General features: G+C 35.9%; 1 long non-coding RNA gene across 2 annotated transcripts in view; it reads right to left on the reverse strand.

Moving 5' to 3' along the window:
* The window catches only part of LOC138842726 (uncharacterized), a 58,315-nt gene that overhangs the window by 23,891 nt on the left and 10,771 nt on the right, over window positions 1-23,653 (reverse strand). For both annotated transcript variants that reach the window (XR_011377537.1, XR_011377536.1), the window contains exons 4-7: window positions 19,618-19,693; window positions 16,368-16,513; window positions 13,134-13,339; window positions 6,290-6,384 (exon numbers count right to left, since the gene is read on the reverse strand). This is a non-coding gene — a long non-coding RNA (uncharacterized lncRNA). The remainder of the gene's footprint in view (window positions 1-6,289; window positions 6,385-13,133; window positions 13,340-16,367; window positions 16,514-19,617; window positions 19,694-23,653) is intronic.

The raw sequence follows: 23,653 nt of genomic DNA on the forward strand, positions 1-23,653 counted from the left end.
TGTCTCAAAATGAATCCAACAAACAGTGTAGGAGATAGATGGTATTCCAACCCTTCTCTGATTTGTTTTACCCCTTAAGGGCCTCATGCCAACTACCAAAATGTGGTTCTTCTTCCCCAAAGGCATATATATATATATATATATGAAACTATGGGAAAGGAGAGAGAAGTAATGTTGTCTGATGACAGGAGGGGCAGATGGAGTCCAACTTAGCCAAAAAGTAAGCATGCCATTTAAACTTATTTTTTAAAGTCATGCACCAATTGTGCTATACATATCTCTTTTGCTCCATTTCCCAGATTAACTCTTCATGCTTTTTCACTCTGCTCTTTGTTGTGGGAAATTAATACATAGGGACTACCTCACTGGTTCCCTTTCCTCCTCACCTCCTGTTGAGTTTGGCCAAAGGAAGACACTAGCAGGAGATCTGAAGCTTGGATGGTCTTTTCTATATAGCTGCTCTCCCTAGGTTCTCATAACTGTTCTCTCCTGTGTCCCTTGTTCTAGGGTTAGAAACAGCTCCCTGCTGTTGCTAGTGTCAGGATACAGCACCATCCCTCACTGTTTTCCTAAAACCTCACCCTGTACCTTTTAAAAAAAATTCTTTCTATTAAAATCTCATCAATTATCCAGTTTGAGTATGCCATTCCTTATTCTGCTGGGATCCTGGCTGCTATGCCAATTAAACTGTCATAGCCCATGGAGTTTAATGTTCTTCTCACTAAAAGTATTTCTATTTGGTATATTAATAAATCATATACTTATGTTGTTTCAACTATAAAAAAACAAGAAACCTAAGAATCATTCTGCGAAAAGTAGTGGTTTACTTGACCTTAATTATTGTACATCTATCTCACCTATAATTTTATGAAATCTTGTCAGAGTTCAGTAATTTTTTTCTGAATGCATAATTTCACTTGACATACAAAGAGAAAAATCAAAGATAATGGAGGAACATTGAGGACACTGTAATGTATGTAAAAATATTTTTGATGCATATTGGTGTAAGAAGAATACAGCAATTTTATCAGGGTATTAAATATACAGTGATGAATTGAAACAAATAGGTTCCACTCCACAAACACTCTTTCTAGGTTCAGTTACATTACGGTGAATATCTGGTGACATAATTTTGGTTTAAAGTAGGGAGGTGTTAGAAAATCTACTCTCATGTTAGCAGGATCTTGAGTTTCACATTATTTGGCTGAAGAGTTTCTGGAAAAATATTTCCCTACTCACTTATTCTCAGAAAACCAACAATTGGAATAATTCCAATCAGGAATTAACCAGGAAACATTTCAGACTCTAACCCTCTATGCTCCGGACCATCCTGAGTCAGTCATCCAGCTACAGTGCCTGCTCCAAGGCCAACGCAGTCTTGAGAGTGAGAAAGAGGACATCCTTGCCCAGACTTGCAACCAGAGACTAGGAGAAGGGTCATGTGACATGCCTGACTTGTGAAAATGGGGGAAGGAAATACTGGGTCATTTCATTGTTTCCCAATGACTGTATAGTTTGTACAGCCTATGTATTCAACTGGGTAAGCGTTATATTTCCTCTCCTTATGATATAATTTCTACTATCTTACCTAATGACTCTAAAAATGTGATCTTGTAGCTCCATATTTAAATTTAGTTAAAAAATAATGTGATTAAAATGGGGAATAAACCCAAATAAGAACAAAAAAGATAAAAAAGCAAGGCAGAAGACATTTCCAATCCAACTGCATTATTCAGGATGGGATAGGCTACATCGTATTAATAAAATGACCCCTGAAACCTCACCAGCTTAATATATAAAAGTGTATGTCTTGTTTACCCAAAGTCAGCTATAGTTTGATAGTTCGCCAGAGCAGTGCCCTTCCCAGTAGTCCCACAGATTCCCAGGCTCTTTTCATCTTCTGGGGCCACCATCAGAAATTCTCGTTTTCCAGGGTGGCTATGTTGGGGGAAAAGAGAGCTGAGGATTGTCTAGACTCTCACTGCTGAGACTTAAAAGTCGCATGTGTTCTAAGGCACAGACCATAAAACTCATCAAATATTCCATGTGCTCTCTTACATCTTCCAGTCTCTATATAGTTAGTTCTGGACAATAAGACTACTTCCAGCCAATAGGCTATGAGCGGAAATGGCATGTCATCTCTGGAATGAGGCACTTAAGTTCTTCAAGCTTTCTCTCCCCCTGCCATGTGACTGCAGTTCCAAATGGTAGAGCTACAAGATTTAAAAGGAAAAAGAAAAAAAAAAAAAGAACCTGATCCCTAAGTCACTGTTTAGAAGGGAGCTGCCCTAGAGAGCTACTGGACCTACAGATGGCTTTGTGTAGGCAAGAGCAGAGTAAAGTTGTACGTGCTAAGCCTTAAGATTTGGAATTGCTTTCACAACATAACCCAGCCTATCTTTACTGATACCCCAGTGAAGATGAATACTTCAGAACTCAGCTCTTCAGTGGAGAAAGTTATAATGAGCTCGGTTTCCTAGAATCCTACTACTGTTGAAAGATGAATATTACAACTCAAAGTTAACAGCATTGCATGAACAGGGATAAAGTTATATGGCAAGAAATGCATCTATCCAGTTTAGAAGCAGTGATATATTTTAAATATAACAGCTAGTTCTCCCAAGAACAGATTTTATCTTACCCCTAACCATTTTTTTTTTCACTTTCTTTTCAGAATCTAAAATAATCTGACTAAGGGTTTTTTAACTGATGGCCAACAAATGTTTTCATAACAGACCTGAGTGACCATTTCCTCACAGTAAAGGATAATAAATTTTCAGGCAACCAGTTCTCTTATTAAAATAGGTCTTCCCAATTGCCTTTTCTCACCTATCAAAAATAATTTCAAGTATTTTTTAATTGAGCATGATATAGATTACAGAAACTGTAGACTCATAATCTCACTTCCTATATAAAAGATACTATTAATATTTTTAATGTGTTGGCTTCAGATTTTTTTTTTATATTTGGAAGTAGAAAGGGCCTGACCCTCTCTAAAATTGGAAACAATTCATGTTAGATGGTCCTAAGAGAAACAAGGCTATAAAATTATTTTTACTAACTTTGCAGATTTTAGTTTAAAAATAAGTTGTACATAGTTTGAAATTACTTAATGGGAAACAGACATCCTTGCCTCTTGGTTGGGCCAAACCTCATGACTGGGAAATGTACAGCCAGAGAAACCATGAAAGTACATTTTAAATTTTGCTTTGAGTTTTGAATCCTTTGGTTTCAGTCAAGGTATATGAAGTCAGGTTTATGACTAAGAAAGCCACTTCTTCCCTCTCATGCAATGAATCGGAGGCAATAGGCAGTTAGCTAGAGCTCAGCATATCAGAGAGAGAATTGCTAAGCGGTCAAATACTCTTTTTTTTTTACATCTTTATTGGAGTATAATTACTTTACAATGGTGTGTAAGTTTCTGCTTTATAACAAAGTGAATCAGTTATACATATACATATGTTCCCATATCTCTTCTCTCTTTTAAAGACAATAGCAGGAAACAAAATGTCCAAGTACTACTTTAAATTTATAGAACTATTATAAACCTAGGAATTTTTTTTAACACTCAAAACAACATAAAAAAGAAGTCTTAAAGATATCTCTTATAGAAGAAATGGAAAATCAGTCATGTTATGAAGTGATTAGTAATAAAAAATTTCTCCCCTTGCTTATAGTATTTCTTTAATAATTGATTTTATATATATTATTCTTTTAAACATGTCACCCTTTGTTATGGTACAGGAAAAAAAATTACAGGTGAATTTTCAGAATCTCTTGTATCTCTCACATACCAGGAGGATTTTTTTTTCTTTGTTTCCATAATCTGGGGCTTTGTTGGGCAGCCTGGAATAGGGGGTGAAGGACGAGACAGTAAGAACAGTAAACAGACCTAGAGTCTGTCATTCAGAGTGAAGTAAGTCAGAAAGAGAAAGACAAATACCGTATGCTAACACATATATATGGAATTTAAGAAAAAAAAAACGTCATGAAGAACCTAGGGGTAAGACAGGAATAAAGACACAAACCTACTAGAGAATGGACTTGAGGATTTAGGGAGGGGGAAGGGTGAGCTGTGACAAAGCAAGAGAGAGGCATGGACATATATACACTACCAAACGTAAAGTAGATAGCTAGTGGGAAGCAGCCGCATAGCACAGGGAGATCAGCTCGGTGCTTTGTGACCACCTAGAGGGGTGGGATAGGGAGGGTGGGAGGGAGGGAGCCGCAAGAGGGAAGAGTTACGGGAACATATGTATATGTATAACTGATTCACTTTGTTATAAAGCAGAAACTAACACACCATTGTAAAGCAATTATACCCCAATAAAGATGCTTAAAAAAAAAAGAACAGTAAGCTGAAACCCATTTGATTGATCTTCACTGCTCAGGGTTGGGAGTTATTCTTTTGTAAAGAAAGAGTGAAAGGGCAGAGACAGGAGTGACAAGAGGTTGGGTTAAAGGAAAATTTTTAAAGACTTTAGAAATAGAGGGAGAAGATTGGGATTAAGTTGCCATACTGTGATGAGTGGGTCTTTGGGGTGATTGAAAGATAGATGAAGAGGATTTTTATGTTGGGTTTTGTGTTATGAATGGAAATCTTCTTTTCCAGAGGATTCAGTAAAAATTAAAGAATCTCTTTTCCAATTAGAGATGATTTTTCTCAATAAAATGCTGAAATGGGCCAAAGAGTGACCAGCTTCATAGGTTGTTCTGACTTTTAACAAGGTATTTTAATTATCTAGAAAAAAAAAGTTAACCAGACATCATTTTGCTATACAAAGCCAATAAGAAAACAACAAATAATGATTGATCAATGTGGTCAATCACTTAAAGAAAATTCTCAAAATAACAGACTGGGATCAGAACATATATTTCAGCGAGGAATGCTTCCACTTAGAAGTATCAGAAAGCATGTCTAACAGGAGCTTAACAATGGTGGGATGCTTTTCTTACATCACAAGAAATCTGAAAATAAGCCTCTGTTGGCATTTGTTCAGCAGCTCTATGATGGCAGACCTAACACCTCTGTTACTTTCTTTACTTTTCAAGATTGAAATGTGTCTGCCACTTAACAGTGGCAGGTCCTTGAGATGAGAGAAAAACTGGTTTGATCCTTCTAGCTTATGGCAAAGAAAGAGGATGACATAGGAAGTAGAGTGGCCCCAAAAAGGAGGCTTGGGGAAGACAGCAGAAAGGCTTTTGTGTAGTTCAGTGTTACCTACTTCAAGTTTGATTTCTAGGGGCAGAGAGCAATATTTTTGTTTTTTAATGATTCTCCTGTGACTATCCTCACTATTCAGATATTTCCAATTAGTCTGGTTAATACCAGATTGAAACCAGAGTCAGGAAATAAGGATGTATCTGGGCTCTGAGGCATAACTTACTCCTTCTATCCACCGTCTTCCTGAAGTAAAAATCGTTTCACAAAGCAGTATCGATATAAGCAATTTGGCATATATTTGTACCACTAAAAATCTCAGGTTCTTTAATTCTAAAAATGAGCTGCCTTTTGGATAGTAACAGAGGGGAAAGTTGTATCATCAAGGACTCTATTGGCTGTATGAAGTAGCTGGTATATTTTATAATCTTAAAATCTCTAACAACGTAAAGAAAAGGAAGGTTTTCTGTTTGTTTGTTTGGCTTTTTTTTTGCGGTACGCGGGCCTCTCACTGTTGTGGCCTCTCTCGTTGCAGAGCACAGGCTCCGGACGCGCAGGCTCAGCGGCCATGGCTCACGGGCCTAGCCGCTCCGTGGCACGTGGGATCTTCCCAGACCAGGGCATGAACCCGTGTCCCCTGCATCGGCAGGCAGACTCTCAACCACTGCGCCACCAGGGAAGCCCCGAAAAGGAAGTTTTGTAGGGAAAGCTAGAGTTTAATGTGGGTCATGACTCAAAACTTTTACATTTCCACCTGGATGGAGATTTGAAAACTTGACAGATTTCCATCAGAATAAAGTCAACATAACTTATGCCACCTACTTAAATGTGCCTTCAAGCATGTTTGAAATAATGCAATAGAGTATAGCTTCCAGCATCCCTCATTTTGTGCAGCACCACCTTTATGTGCTGTTTTGGTGGCTGGAGTGGCTCTAGTCAGCCCCTGTTCAATGAATATGAGCATCTTTTCTCTGAGACATTACAACCCTGGGCCATAATGAGGAAGTATTCATTAGAAGTGTTTTTATTTTCCTTACTGTGTGGGATTTATTACTGATCTCTCATTTAGGGTTGGTCTGAGAGTAGACTTTGATCACTTCCAGATACCTTCCCATGAACGTTTTTCACCTGAATTTACTTGTCTCTTTTGAAGTTGAAGAGCTGGGAGTGCCCTGGATGGATAGATTTGGCATCAACAAAAAGCTGTTTTTTCAGGTGGCGCACTGTAAGGAAAGAAAAGAATACAACTGTGGAAAAAGGTATTTTGTTATACAATATGCAAATATTTATATTACCTTGTAGAACAGGTTTGATAAAACACACCCCAAACCAAGAAGAATAACATACACATAGCCTATTCTTCCTACTAATTCTAGCACCATAAAGAATGTGTTTCCATTTCCTTATCATTACAGAGGGTAAAAAAAAGTTTTTGGTGCTATACTGATAAAATTGAAAGATGACAAGAATTGCTATAATCCAAAAATGGTAAGAATAGGAATAAATCATATACAAAGAGGTGTTCTAATATATTAAGCCAACAGAATATAATGTTTTCCAAAAATGTATATATTCTTTTATTTATTATTGATAATGATGAGGATGAAGGTAATAATAATAGCTACTTTTTATTAAATGGCTTAATAAATATCTAATGACATGAATTTTATTTATTTTTTAAAACCACTTTATTTAGGTATGATCGTCATACAAAAAGCTGTAGATATTTAATGCATACAACTTGATGAGTTTGGGAATAAGTTTTCACTTGTGAAAACATCACCACAATCTATGCCATAAACATATCCATCACTATCCAAAGTTTCCTCATATAAATTTCAATTTTACATTAGCCCATTTAATCCCCACACCAACTTTAAGACATAGGCATTTCTTTTACTCTGAAAGGAGTGATAGTTTGCCTCAGGTCAAACTCATTGAATGTTGTAGAACTAGGAATGAAACTCAGGTTTTCAATACTTCAAAGTATAATTATTTAACACCTATTATTTTTTTTGTCTCTCAAACTTTAGAATGTATCCAAAGAAAATACTTAAAAAAAGAACAAATATGCATATATACCTGCATTTATATGTATATATATGCAGGCATATTTCAGCATTATTCATAATAGAAAAAATTTTGAAGTCATTAAAATTAATGAAGAGTGTATCAGTAAGTAAAAATGCTTATAGTAGGATGATGAATTTTAAAAGCTCATTGTAAAAAAGATAGGTGATCCACAGCAATAAACAATAACTCTACTTCTGTGGATAGAGATTTAGAGATGTATAAATAAAAGAAAAACATTTATGAGGGTGAAGTATATACAAGGCATTTTAAGATATCACACAGGGCTTTCACTGTTTTATATGTGGACAATGGATCAAAAATAGATATAAAGGCTAATTGTCTTCTTTTTCTTAGATGGACTGTTTATTTTTATTTATTTATTAAAATTTTATACAATTTTTAAAAGTTACTTTCCATTTACAGTTATTACCAAATATTGGCTACATTCTCTGTGTTTTACAATACAACCTGGAGCCTATCTTACACCCAGTAGTTTGTACTTCCCACTCCCCCACCCCTATATTGCCCCTCCTCCCTCCCCACTGATAACCACTAGTTTGTCTCTGTATCTGTGAGTTTGCTTCTTTTTTGTTAAATTCACTAGTTTGTTGTATTTTTTTAGATTCTACATATAAGCAATATCATAGAGTATTTATCTTTCTCTGACTTATTTCACTCAGCATAATGTCCTCCAAGTCCATCCATGTTGCTGCAAATGGCAAAATTTTCTTCTTTTATATGGCTGAGTAGTATTCCATTGTGTGTGTGTGTGTGTGTGTGTGTGTGTGTGTGCGCGCGCGCATGTACCACAGCTTTTTTATCCATTCATCTGTTGATGGACACTTAGGTTGCTTCCATGCCTTGGCAATTGTAAACAATGCTGCTATGAACATTGGGGTGCATATATCTTTTTGAATTAGTGCTTTTGTTCTTTTTCAGCTATATACCCAGGAGTAGGATTGTTGGGTCATATGGTAGTTCCATTTTTAGTTTTTTGAGAAACCTCCATACTGTTTTTCACAGTGGCTGCACCGATTTACATTCCCACCAACAGTGTATGATGGTGCCCTTTTCTCCACATCCGCCCCAGTATTTGCTATTTATGTTCTTTTTGACAACAGCCATTCTGACAGATGTGAGGTGACATCTCATTGTGGTTGTGATTTGCATTTCCCTGATGATTAGCGATGTTGAGTATCTTTTCATGTGCCTGTTGGTCATCTGCACTTCCTGTTCGGAAAAATGTCTATTCAGTTCTTCTGCCTGTTTTTTAATCAGGTTGTTTGTTTTTTTGATGTTGAATTATAAATTATATTTAAAATTTCCAAGTTAGTTTAAATATTTTCATTTCTTATATATTATGAGACTAATAAAAATATTACAACATATCTTATAAATTATCATATTGAAGATCTCTGATTGTAGATAACAATGAATTCTTTGCTTTGTATTACATTGTGAGAGAATATATTAAACGAAGTTGATGATGTAATCATTAATACTAAAAATAGAAATAAAATATTTTCTCAGTGCTAAGGTAGCTTTTCTCTTTCACATTTTAACTTTTTTGAAATTGGGATGCACCTTGTAATCTATGCAAATATTTAGTGCAGGTTATGAGACATAATTTTTTATAACATATGAAATATTATATCAAGTAAACCTTTGGTATATGTTAGACACTGTACCTGACTTAAAAATGGTATGAAGTGAGGCAAAGATCATCGGGTTTAGAGACATAACAAATTTCTACAACTAGACACATTAGTAACTAAGACTAAAAAGCAAAACCTTGAACTAGCTAATAACTTTTTTTATAAACAGGAATTTTGGGGAGGCTATAATTATAGCACATTGGTATGAGTAAAAACTCAAGGCAGGAATCTTTGTCTGGTTCATGGATATAGCCCTCAAATCTAGTGTAGCAGCTGGCATGACTCAAAGTGTAAATGTTGAGTGAATATTTGAGCTTCTCAGAATTTTACAAAGTTCTAAATATTTAAGTCAAATTAGGTAACAATGGCAAGTACAGATATATATCTTTTGTACCAGGCCAAGTTCTAGGTGCCCTTCTCATATGAACTCACTTATACTTGTCAACCTTATAAAGTAGGTGTTGTTTTTATTCCCATTTGATAGGTGAGGAACCAGAGGCTTTAAGCAACCTGCCCAAGGTCACACAGCTAGTAAATGTTGGAACTGGGATTTGAACTCAAGCCAGATATCTCTGAGCTCTGTGCTCTTCAACAGTGCACTACACTGCCTCTGTAGGATTTTAAGGATTATCTAATCTATATTCAAACCTCACCTGAGGTCTCAAGCATTACTGACACAATCTGTTAGATCAGATCTTTATTCTTTCAATTCCCAGTCTCATATTTCTGCCTACTACGTCAAAGGCGAGGCCGACAATCCAAGCATGGGGATTGGTGGTGGTGGTGGTCTTTGTGATTAAAGGTTAGGTGTTTTGCAGTTTTAAACAAATAATAAAATTACTATAATAGTATTTAACTATTTTTTGCTGCCCTGCGAGGCTTGAGGGATCTTAGTTCCCCAACCAGGGTCAAACCCGTATACCCTGCAGTGGAAGTGCAGGGTCTTAACCACTGGACTGCCAGGGAAGTCCCTGTTTGACATGATATGGCTCAGGTTAAGCAAAAGTTGTTGAACAAAAATCTTAGTATTGATTTGGAGGTTACATGGTAAAATTAGGACAAGATCCCACCTATAATAAACAAAATCAAAGTGTAGGAGTTGCCAATAATATTAATAATATCTTTAAGATAAGTTCATTATCATAGAATGAGTTTTTAGCAAATAATTATATCAATACACATACAAAAAACTTATGAATAATGACTCCATTTAAACAGAGCTTATGCTTCTGTTACATGTTTCTTATTAAAATGTATTTTGCATGCAATTTTAAAGAATTAAATGAAATTATTCAATAACTCACCTTCCTTTTTGATAGCAGAGTGTTAGCAAATAAGACCCAACTTAGCTTTTAAACAACATATACTGCTGGTTATCTTGATTAATAAAAGGTTTAGGTTTAAGGCATCTTTCTTTATACCTCAAAATGCAATTATAAGGCACTATAATTGTGTCAGACATCGTAGTAAATGCAGAATCGATATCAAAGCCACAGCGGGGATATGTGGACAGATTCTGTTTATTCCCCAGTCAGCTTCTTAATGATTCAACCTCTTAATCTCTGTGCGTTTCCTGATATTCTAGACAGGTGACAAGACCACTACCTAAGGCTCCCAGAACATTCTGCTGTAGGCCAGGCCCAACCAGGTCAGAGAAGAATGGCAGGCTCTTCTTAACATAAAAATAACAGATTCTTTGAATGACATCAGCGCCTTTAGCACATGGTGAAATTAGGCAAGATTTTGTTCTCAAGTGCAGACCATGAGAATGAGGAAAAGGAAACTTATCTCTGAGAAGAGAATAATCCCACGTACTTGGCGGATACCAGCCACTGGGCAAACAGCTGATTGGAGGAGTAGTTTAGGAGAAGAGAAAATTACACGGGAATTAGAGTCAAAAACTTGGGTTCAAATGTCAAATTAACCACCTTTTAGTAGTGTGAGCCTGAAGAAGTCTCCCATCTTCCCTAGGTAATGATTCCTACACCAGTAAAATTTGATTAATAAAACCAACTGTGAAGATAATTTTTGAGAATTAAATAAGAATATGTCTAAGTGTTTAATATAGGGCCTGTATGTAGTAGATGATAAAAATTTTTAGATGAATCCTGAAAACATCATGTTAAATTTTTAAAAGTTGGTTTATATGTCATATAGGCCTTTCTTCTCCTACTTTTTAATTTTTCCATTTTTCTCTCAATTTTTGCAGATGACAAAGGATGTGCACCAAATGCAACATAATGACAAATAATCAAACAAATGGGGCTTAGGAGAAAAGAAGAGAAGATGAAGGATGTACACATTTTCTATCATAGCTATGCTATGGTACGTAAGTGCTAATAATCTACCATTGACCTAATTTATTTTCTTGCATTATAACCCATTTTCTGTTAAAAAATTATAATAATATGCACTATCACATGTCTTATGGTACTCTTTCTTAGGTATTAATTTATCTGATTGATGTACTGACATATTTAGCAATCAAAATCTATAGTTTTTATTTTGAGAAAAGATACCACTGATGTACAGGTCCTCACAGAAAATGAATTTGCCTTTGCACCCTCATGCTGCAGAGGCAGGTGACAGCTCCCCCTACTGACCAACAGTGAAGAGGAAACTATGCACATCTGGTCATATGTGCATATGCTAAAAGCTACTAAGAACTTAATTTATGGGTCTATAGGTGGGAAGACATCTAGACAAATACAAACACACATATGCATGCAAGCACACACACAAAAACGCTATCTGCATGCATGCACACACACAAAATTCACGTTTTCACTCCTGTCCCATATGCATAGGCTTGACAAACGCTGAGCATATGGAGAACCAGTTGACAGAATTGAACGGCATCTTCTTTTTGTGCATAGCAGGAGTGCAATCCAGGTGGACTAATGTAGGCATTTAATAACAGCTATGTAAACCTGCATCCCAGGCACCAAGACATTATTTATTTATAAGTCATTTATGTTTAATGCCTCAGAGTCTGAATGCACAAACCATCTACCATTACAGAAGTACTGGTGGGCAATAAAATGCATTAGAGCTATGTACAATGCACAGTTTAGTATCAAAACCTTTCTACACTGTAGAGTTTTACAAAACTATTAATGACATCAAACACTAAGCACTTAAGACACCTTTTTTTTTTTCTGCTACCACATTAGGAACATCAATGGACAGTCCATTTCAACTTGCATCATCCATCCATTTCTAGTATGAAATTAATTTTCTGCTTATACAATAAAGTTTATCTCCACAGTTCTCTTGATTTTGATCCACAGCAGCAAAGGCATGTACATCAGCAGATCAGTACATCAGACAGTATTTTAATTTCATCCAGTTATGAGGTACTCAGGAATCAATGATGCCTGCATTAAGTTTAACTATTTTTTTCATATTCTTTTATTAGTTTCTAACTGTGTCAGACTCTTTTTAATTTACTGAACTATTCAATCAATGTTCATTAGACGTCGACTCTGGGCCAGGCAGTATGCTAAGTGCTGGGTATGCAGCAATGAGCCAACCAAACAAAATCTCTTCCTTCATGGAGATTACATTCTAGTGGGGAGAAATGAATGTCCTCAGTAATTCACACTCAGTCTCTGTCTTCAGTGTATAAAATGTTTCATATAAGTAACAGTGAGTATTCATCATTCCCTTAATGAAGTTTGGAAATGTGAGTTTTGATTGTCTTATGACGGCCTAGACACTATAGTCGACCTGTTCTTTAATAAACTTCTGGCTCTATTTCTAGTTTGTTGCTGATGTTTTTAAATGGGCCCCAAAATGCTAATAGATGGACACCTTGTGAAAATCAGATATTGTGAAATAAAAAATGTGAAATCAGTGGTGCTTACGATATGGAACTCAGTGGGAGATGTGCGTGCATAAAAGAACTTACTACTATTTCTTTAAGACCTTGATCTTTTTCCAGTGTCCCAAAATATAAGCCATCTTTATCACTAAATTTATCATTCTTCTCATTTACAGGGAGTTACAGAAACGCTAAATAAAGCATGATTTGCAAAATCCCCATAAGCTTTGAAAGAGCAGGAAAGATCATCAAAACAAAAATGCCTGTGTACAGACCTGAGTGGGGTTCACGTTTAAGGTTACCTTCTGTTAAAGCTCTGTTTTTAAGCTACTCAGATTAGCTTGTTGAAGCCAAAAGATAACCTTTCAAGACTGATACGTTTATTAAGTCAAGACTTGGCCACAGAAGACAGTTGCGTTACCTTTTAGCTCCAGGCTGGTGTTGATTATCACTGGGCTGAAAAGTGACTTGCTAACCATGCCCAAGTGCAGGGGAAGCATGTGATCCAGAGTTCCCAGCTACTCTTCTTGTTCCTAATACCAGCACAGTGTGAGGTGGGTGGCCTTGACCATTACTGTCTCTCTCTACAGTAAGGGGTTTGTTGAGGTTTTATCCTGTAGAATGTGCCTGAGTAGTAAGGAGAAGAGATTACATTTAGTTAATGCACTTTTACGGATTCTTTCTCATGTCTCTATAGAATGACCATGAGAGGAAAATAAAGATACCAAAGAAATATTTGAATCAGGTCATGACCAAGTAGTACAGAAGAACAAACACTGGTAAGGTCCAGTGAAGGTAATGTTGGAATGTAAACTGTTCCCTAGAAATGTAATTCTATATAAAATACTAAATAGACCTATAGAGATAATTCTAGCTAGTACTGGAGAGCAAACAGCTCCTTTTTAATATTAAACATCTTTCCTGCTATTATCCACACATTTCTTCTCTTCTTCCTTCTGCTGTTTGTATTCTTGGTTGGTAGAATGGAAATGGTTCAAAACTAGTTGCAGCCATCTTCTTTAAGTAAGGTAAAATGCAATGGATAAATTGCGCTAAAGAATAATGATTGGCCTGCAGTTACTCCACTTTTTTTTTTGTTTGCAGAAAACTACTGCAATCATGTATTTAATCATGTATTTACATTTTTAAAAGTCTGAAATGGAGTTGTAGATAATTTGTAGAATTCTGTATCCTTTCAAGTGTCAACGTTGATATTTGGTCCCTTGGAAGAGGAAACAGAGCTTTCACAGCCCCAACTCACTTTGGAAACTTCTTCACACTCTGAGACTTAGGACACACCATGAGAAACACGAGGGGAAAATTAGAAGGTTGGACCTCGGGGAATCGGCTGACTAGTTCTTGGTTTTCTCACCTGAGTCAGTACAAGAAGTTTTTCTCCTTAACTGTAATCTTAATTTAAAATGTTTCTCATACAATTACAAAATTAACAGTGTACTTGACTAAAAAGCAAAGTTATTTTTCTCTTGAGTTGCTTTTGAAACTTCAGTTTTGGGGAGTGAAGACTGTATTCATTTGCTATAGTAGTTTTAACAAATAACCACAAATTTAGTGGCTTAAAAATACACAAATTTATTACCTTATTCTGCTGGTCACAGGTCCCAAACAGCTCTCACTGGGCTAAAATAGAGGTGGGTAAGCTCTAGGGGAAAATTCATTTCCTGCTTTTTCCAGCTTCTAAAGCTGCCCGTATTGCTTGGTTTGTGCTTCTTCCGCCAACTTTTTTTTCTTTTGTCACCAAGTGTAAGCCTTTTATTTTAAATTTAGTATATGACAGGGATTCATTTTCTCTCCAGAAATGTGATGCTAAATATTGACCATTTAAAACCTAATAAGGGCTTCGCTGGTGGCGCAGTGGTTGAGAGTCCGCCTGCTGATGCAGGGGACAGGGGTTCGTGCCCCGGTCTGGGAGGATCCCACATGCCGCGGAGCGGCTGGGCCCGTGAGCCATGGCCGCTGAGCCTGCGCGTCCGGAGCCTGTGCTCCGCAACGGGAGAGGCCACAGCAGTGAGAGGCCCGCGTACCGCAAAGAAACAAAAACAAAAACAAAAAAACAAAAAAACCTAATAAGATGCTGAGTGGGAAAGATTAATAATTCAAATGCATTAACATTGCAAATGTCTCTGAATGTTGCCGGCTGCCATCATAGCACGTATTTTATTTGACTCCATGGTACCATTACGCTAGCTGCTGCTCTAAATTCTTCCTCCATCTTTAAGCCAGCAATATAGTATCTCTCTGACACTGCTTCTGTTGTCACATCTGTCACGTCTCTTGTCTCTGACTTTCCTCTTCTGCCTCTTTCTTCCACTTTTAAAAACCCTTATTAGGGGACTTCCCTGGCCATCCCGTGGTTAAGACTTTGCCTCCCAATAGGGGGTTGTGGGTTCAATCCCTGGTCGGGGAGCTAAGATCCCACATGGCTTGTGGCCAAAAAACCAAAACATTAAAAAAACAGAGGCAATATTGTACAAATTCAATAATGACTTTAAAAATGGTCCACACACACAAAAATCTTAAAGGGACTTCCCCGGTGGCGCAGTGGTTAAGAATCCCCCTGCATTGGCACGGGGTTTGATCCCTGGTCTGGGAAGATCAAACCATGGGTTTGATCCCTGGTCTGGGAAGATCCCACATGCCGCGGAGCAACTAAGCCCGTGAGCCACAACTACTGAGCCTGTGCTCTAGAGCCCATGTGCCACAACTACTGAAGCCCACATTCCTACAGCCCGTGCTCTGCAACAAGAGAAGCCACCTCAATGAGAAGCCTGCACACCACAAGGAAGAGTAGCCCCTGCTCGTCACAACTAGAGAAAGCCCACTCAGCAACGAAGACCCAACGTGGTCAAAAATAAATAAAATTAAAAATAAATAAAAATTTTAAAATGTTTTGAATTCAGAACACAATGATAAAGAACAATTTATTTTAAAAAATCTTAAAAAAACAAACTCTTGTGATGGCATTAGACCCACACAGATAGTCCAGGAAAATCTCCTTAATTTAAGCAACTGATCAGCAACCTTAATTTTATCTGCAACTTTAGTTCTCCTTTGCCTTGAAACCTAACATATTCACAGGTCTGGGGGATTAGGACATCCAATGGGAGGACATCTTTCAGATGCCACTATTCTGCCTACCACAGAGACAGTAGGTGAGAAGTATTTAATTTCATAATAAAAAGTCAGTTGATAAACACATATAGTGAAACTTGAATTAAAACTTTCAACCTCACCTCCAGATTATGGGGTGATTTAATAGCTTACTTTGGTCACCTACTAACTGACCAAATACTACAGCTGAATGGATCATCTCTCTGTTAATTCACTCAATTTATATTCTAGCATTCAGACATAATTTTAATAATATTCTCTAGAAATTCACTTAAAATTTTTTGAGACTATAACTGATTTTGAAGTATCTTTTTTTGGTCTCAAAAACAATCATATATAAAGATAACAATGTTTAAATAACGGAAAATCCATTGTTCTGCCCTTCTCCTTTTAGCTTCTTCCAACGTATATAGGCTCTGATGAAGAAAAATGACAAATTTATGGAAAGAAAGAACATTTCCTTCAGCAAGCAAAGAAAATGGAAAAATAGGAGAGAGAAAAGGTAGGTTGAACAAGTGTACTTTACCATTCATAGTTTGGGCCTGATGGAGTTTCAGTTCGAAGCTTTTATTGTATCCTTGCTCTGTCATGGCTCAAAGTTTCATTTGCAGTTTTTGTGAATAATAACCCATCAGTTTTTCAATCACAATTTATGAAGCGAAGTGCTAGATTCTAGGATTGTAAAGAGGAACGAGACAGGGTGAAGGCATAAAGACATACAGTTTCAGTGCAGTAAGGGAAGTATGTTAAGAGAGATATTTGTGGATTATTTAAGGGAGCACTAAGAAAGTGTATCTAACACATCCTGGAGAAGAAAAACAAAGACAAAGACAGATTCAGGAATAACTTCCAAGCAGATAAATGCCTGCACTGAGTACTAAAGCATACAGGGTAGAAGTGGAGCACACATTCCACGCTCAAGGAAAACCATGAAAAGAAATGTGAGGAAGCCCCTAGTGTAGCAGGAACTCTAAGCGTCTCCTTGTCACCATGGTCAACTTCTTTCCACTCTTCAAGATACACTTCACAAACCATCCCCTCTGAGAAATCATCCCTAACCAGCCTTATGTAATCAAAACTCATTACCATAGCTCCCTATTTACTTCTTTATTGGTATTTACTACAGTCTTTAATGATGTTAATGCATGTGTTTAGCATTTTGCTTCTTTTCTCCCTCACTAGAATGTATAATAAACTCTACCAGACACTATCTCATCAGTGCATTTTTCTAAAGTTTTTCATTAATGAAATATCTGCAGTGATTTTAATGATAATTTCTTGTAAGTTTCTTCCTTATTCTTCCTCTTTCTTCAGCTGCCCATGAATTGCAAGAAATCAGAGTGGAGCTGGGAAAAAGTCCAGAAAAATCTGAAACTTGCACATGGCCATCCAAATGCAACAGTGTCCCCAGGGAAGATGATTTCCTAGGATTTGGATGTAGACACAGAACAAGAGAGTATAAACAAGCTTGGAAATGTAATCCTTTCTCACGGCTTTAGAATAACTAAAATAATTTTTAACAACATTAATTTGGTGACCTTCAAGTAAATATCTTTCCGATATTTAAATTTGTAATGCAAGACAGTGTATAAAAAAATTGAAAACATCTTGTTGCTTGACATCCAGAAGGAATACATTTGAAGGCATTTATTTCATGGATACCCAAATGTATATATGCCATTTTCTTTTAGACGTCTACTTTTTTTTTTCTCTCAAAAGACTTTTAAAAAATCACAATGTTATGTTGAGAGGTAGGTTCTGGCTTTTAGGTAAAGTGCATTATCTAGCTAAGTGACTAAATTCATACTGTACCACAGTTGAGAATCTTCAAAACTATATCTTTAAAAGTGAAGATTTATTCTTTCTGACTTTTGTAGGAAACAGCCAGATGTGTATCTTTTAATTTAGAGTTCTAACAAATCACTGGTTATCTACCAAATCACAGGTTATAACTAAGACACACACACACACACACACACACACACACTACACACTACACACTCATGTCTTCCTAGGCTGGAAATAAGGATTTAGTTGTCTAAGATTATAGTTTTCATTTTCCTTTCTTTCCAGCATCTGGTAGCTTAGAGTCAGACACACAGCAGTTACATAAGGCAGACTCCCACTAGGCTCACAACCACAGCATCTAAATTATTTTTCAGGTAGAACAAGATGTTTCCTATACCTAAGTTCACATGAGAGATGTTTTCTTTTCACTTTTTTATTTAGAAAAAAATTGGTAAAATTTACATATAAGTAAGAAGCATATATCTCAAACAGACCTTCTTAGGATTAAAAGGAAAAGAAAAAAAACCCTTTTAGCTTACTAAGATACTTTTGTTGAAAAACAGAACACTGCCTTAGGTCTAAGAAAGAAATAAAAATAAACACACAATTATGTTTATTCCCGGTTGCACTGGACAAAATCAGAATGATAGAGCCAGCCAAGCCAGAGACAGTAATCTTCTTAATCAAGATTATTCTTTAAGACTACAGAAAAACTGCGAAGACAGTTCATTTGCATTCTTTTCTTTTTTCCCCCCCACAATGACTGGTGTTAAAATTGATCTTCAATTACTAATGTAATTATTCATTTTCAGTGGTGAAATGTAATCATTAGTTGTCTCACAAATTGCTATTAGTTCCCTTGCTATATTTAAATTTTTAAATTCATTTCAATATAATGAATATTTATTTTATTCTTACTATCACAAACATTTCAGATTTACTTCCTTGTCTACAATATTCCCATCTGTAAGCAACATCCTAGTTATAACCTTAACTGTTAAGAATGTTTATCCTGGAACTGTACATACTTATCTCTGATACAAGAGAGAACATGCAAAGAACTTTAAAAGAGGTAGAAGTTTTATAAAGTAATCACATAATAACTGAATAGTGTTTCCAAAAATATATATAGTATCCCACAAACGCATCTTCAAATAAATTAAATATTTCTCTGCTTTTTTAAACTTTATAGCACCTGATAAATCACCGTGGATTCCATAGGAAATATTTCAAGATGACTTGAAAATTAATGAGTTAGTAAGCTAGGTTCAAAGCTCAAGAAACCCATGAAAATGTTGAGGAACACTTAACTTTTGACTTTGCAAGCCTTGGAAGAGAATTTTATGACAAAAATTAAACTAAAATAGTATGCAATTATAAACATGAGTTTTAATTTAACTTATTTTTATCACCTCAAACTCATACTCTCATTCCACACTTCTTTAAAGCACTGATATTTCATGCCATCATAGCAAATTAAACAAGAGGATAGTTGGCTGAGATCATCTGAACTTAATGGTAACAAAATATCAACTGTAAATATAAATTTTGACTTAGAGGATATGTAAAAATATGACTCCCACTGGCTATAACATTAATTGCTGAAAAACTAGAACTTTTTAAGAGTTTATACAACTAAAATTTATAGTGATATACCCTTAACATTTAGACCATTATTTAAAATAATTAATTACGTGTTCTTTATGGGAGAATGACTTTATTTCCAGAAGACAAATGGATAACTCAGTGGTAGATATGGTGTATATTTTTCTTTCATGATAATTGTGGATAGTCAAGATCCAGGGAAAGAATATAGTGGAAAAGTATCTTAGAATTATGATTGAAAATACAAAATTTTTAAAGACATTTTTAAGATTTAAAACACTACACATGATTACATATCCATTCATTCCACATTTATTTATTAAGTTAATGTTGGCTATCCTCTAGAGATACTTCAGTTAATAAAATGTTCTTTTTATACTTACCCATTCTGTTTCTTGCCCGTTTAGAGTACAGGTAGAAACTTTCTGTGAAACATATTTACAAATAGCCTTTAAAAGTCTGGTATTAAAAAAAACAAAACAAAAAAAACAAATAGCCTTTAAAAGTCTGGTATTGAGTTTTATAAGTTATTCTTTTTTGTGTGTGTGTGGTACGCGGGCCTCTCACTGTTGTGGCCTCTCCCGTTGCGGAGCACAGGCTCCGGACGCGCAGGCTCAGCGACCATGGCTCACGGGCCCAGCCTTTCCGCGGCATGTGGGATCTTCCCGGAACGGGCACGAACCCTCGTCCCCTGCATCGGCAGGCGGACTCTCAACCACTGCGCCACCAGGGAAGCCCTATAAGTTATTCTTAGAGCTGTTTTTCTCCACTCAAGTAAGCAGTCAGTTACTTGAAAAGACTTAACTGCAACAGCAACAAACCCCTTAATTTATACAGTTTTAAACAATTTCCCACAAATTTCTGGAACATTAAAAAAAATATTTTCAAAACACATATCTCAAAATTTAAAGTATATGTTATTTCATACAGGATTCTTTGCTTTTTATAAGTACATTTTATTGCTGCTTTTTAGCACATGATGACATAATACTGTTTGCTAATATATTCTATTTATTCGAAAGGATGCTCAGTAATGTGGTAAAAGGTAACATGGTGGTATTTTAATATAGACTTTTTCTTGTGCTGTTTACCATCATCAAGACTGTAGTTTATGTCTGTAGAGCAGTTGATTAGAACATTGGGTTAATCATAGGTTTGATTTCTATGTGGGCTGCATGGTATAAATCCCTCACAACCTGGAAGAAATGGACAAATTCTTAGAAAGGTATAACCTTCCAAGACTGAACCAGGAAGAAACAGAAATTATGAACAGACCAATCACAGGTAATGAAATTGAAACTGTGATTGATAATCTTGTTTGTTCTTTAATTCTTCTAGGTCTTTGCTAAACATTTCTTGCATATTCTCAATCCTTGCCTCCATTGTTTTTCCGAGGTCCTGGATCATCTTCACTCTCATTATTCTGAGTTCTTTTTCTGGAAGGTTGACTGTCTCCACTTCATTTAGTTGTTTTTCTGGGGTTTTATCTTGTTCCTTCATCTGGTACATAGCCTTCTGCCTTTTCATCTTGTCTATCTTTCTATGAATGTCGTTTTTGTTCCACAGGCTGCAGGATTGTAGTTCTTCTTGCTTCTGCTGTCTGCCCTCTGGTGGATGAGGCTATCCAAGAGGCTTGTGCAAGTTTCCTGATGGGAGGGACTCTTAGCATCTTTATTGGAGTATAATTGCTTTACAATGGTGTGTTATTTTCTGCTTTATAACAAAGTGAATCAGTTTTACATATACATATATCCCCATATCTCTTCTTTCTTGTCATTGACCTTTAATTGAAGCACCTAATTAGCTTTCAAATGCTAAAGGCAAGAAAATGTTGATGTATTGGTATCTTAAACCTTGAAAGCCTAGTAAAAACTGATGCTGGAGTTATGATGGTCACTATCAACTTTATATATAAAGTATTTATAAAGTATCCTATTATTAATATGAATGTCTTAATAAACATTTAAATGTCACAATTCTGTTTTAAATTTTATGCCTGTTTTTCTTTTGTTTCCTTTTTTTCTTGTCAGTGGTTAAAACTGCACAGCTTAATGCCAGGTTAATGATCAACTTTGTTCTCAGAGTTAGTATTTATAAATAATTATCTGAGTACAGGAGTGGTGAGGTATAGAGCCTGAATAATTTAAATGGTCGAAGCTTAGAGAACATCCATAGACAAAATGACACTTAATGGAAAATCTCAACAATAGGGCATACCTTAATATAAAACAATTGAATGATTTGTTAAAGGATAATACGTCTATATGTAATTTCAAAAATTATCCATTAAGTCGTAACAGAGAAAGCAGGCAGTTTTAGTACACAATACAAACTTTTACAGCCTTGAAAAAAGAAAACATAAAATTGGAGAAAAGGTTTTGAGTATTCACAAAATGTGAATAATATTTTGCTCAAAAAAGTCATGGAAATAAAAATTGTGTTACAACAGTGCAGAACTATATTGAAACAAAACACAGCAGTTCCCTCAAGTTACACGGGGTGAGTTACAAAAAAGACTTGGTGTTCCTATAACACATAGACATGCAAAAACCATTGTGTTGCACTAAACACACACAGTCCCAGCTCACTTGTTTGAATTTTGGGGGAGAGAATAAAAATGCATCAGTAAAGTCGCAGAATCATAGAATCTTGGAGCCATAATGAACTTCAAATGACATCTGATCCATTGACCCTCCTGATTCTTGAATCCTTCTCATAACTTCCCAGCCTATTGCCCATTTAAACTTTGTCCACGTGTCTTTTATGGTGGAAGAGAATAGTTGAATAGTGCTAAAGAGAAAGTTTAAAGTCTCTGTCAAAAAATGATCATATCTATTTTTATCAGGTCCATGTTATATACTGTGATATCCTAGCTGCATAGCAAAGAATCCACTACCTGCTCATGTACACAAAAAATGATCCTTAGATTTTTTTTTTTTTTTTTTTTTGCGGTACGCGGGCCTCTCACCGTTGTGGCCTCTCCCGTTGCGGAGCACAGGCTACGGACGCGCAGGCTCAGCGGCCATGGCTCACAGGCCTAGCCGCTCCGCGGCATGCGGGATCTTCCCGGACCAGGGCACGAATCCGCGTCCCCTGCATCGGCAGGCGGACTCTCAACCACTGCGCCACCAGGGAAGCCCGATCCTTAGATGTTTGAGCACAAGAAAACAGATCATTGCATATGGGCGACGAACACCTGGTACCATAAAGCATTTGGAAGGATGTACCAGAGGATCTCGAAAGGTACTTTGAGATCTTATGAATTTATGAGACATATTCTTGGATTTTATTTTTTATATCAACCATTAGTTAATAAAATCACTGCTTTCAATGTGGAGTCATAGCTTTTAACCAATCCTACCTTATTGGAGATTTGGATAAAGAATACCACCTCATGAAACACCTGAAAGCAAAGCAAGGAGAAGAAAAATAGTTTGAGACCTCAGTTATATTCCTCTGCCTTTTAATATGCATTGCCAAATTTCCTACAAAATATCTTACTATATCTGTTTTGTTTCTATGTGAATATTAACTTTCTCAATGTTGTGATTTTATTTTTTAAAATCTATCATTTTAAACTCATGCCTAGTAAAAGAATCACCCTATCTTAATATGTCTAAAGACATGAAAGCATTGTATTATTTCCTAAGGAATAATGGGACCCCCAATTTTTTAAGCCATTTTACTTAACACAATATGTTACTGTTATTCAGGCTGCATTAATTCCAGTATCAAAATGTATTGCTGTAATTCTCAATGTTTTTATGACTTTCTAAACTGTGTAGTTGATCAATTTATGACAAATCTTTTCAGAAATCTTATGATGAACAAAACTCATGTGAATCCTCAAGACCTAAAGAAAGTAACACTGGATTGCTCTGAAATGACAAACTTCTCAAATTATTTATTACAAATAACTCGCCATTGCAGACAGGTGAGATTAATAACTAGTGACATTCGTGCACTTTCAAAACCCATACTGTTATATCTGTTTACACACTGGCCCATATGGGCTATTATGGAAAATAATTTTTTCCTAAATTTGCAAATTATTTAAAGAATAAAATTGCCTTTAAGTAAAGTTTTATCCATTCACAAATATGTATTGAATGTTTTACTATGACCAGATGCTATTTTCATTAATCAGCCTTATTGTGGTATAATTTCACTGAAATGAACTCTTCACTAAAATGAACTCAATAAGTGTATACTTAGTGAGTTTTAACAAATGTATATACCTGTGTAAGCAATCCATGATCAGGATATAAACATTTCATCACTCTAAAATGTTCCTTATCCCCATTTCCTCAAATCGGCAGCCTTTGATCTTTCTACCATACATCAGTCTTGCCTATTCTAGAATTTTATATAAGTGGAATTGTTCAGTAGGTACTGTTTTATATCCAGCTTTTTCATTTT

The sequence above is a fragment of the Globicephala melas genome, chromosome 6, assembly GCF_963455315.2.
Source record: "Globicephala melas chromosome 6, mGloMel1.2, whole genome shotgun sequence".
NCBI classification, from domain to species: Eukaryota; Metazoa; Chordata; class Mammalia; order Artiodactyla; family Delphinidae; genus Globicephala; species Globicephala melas.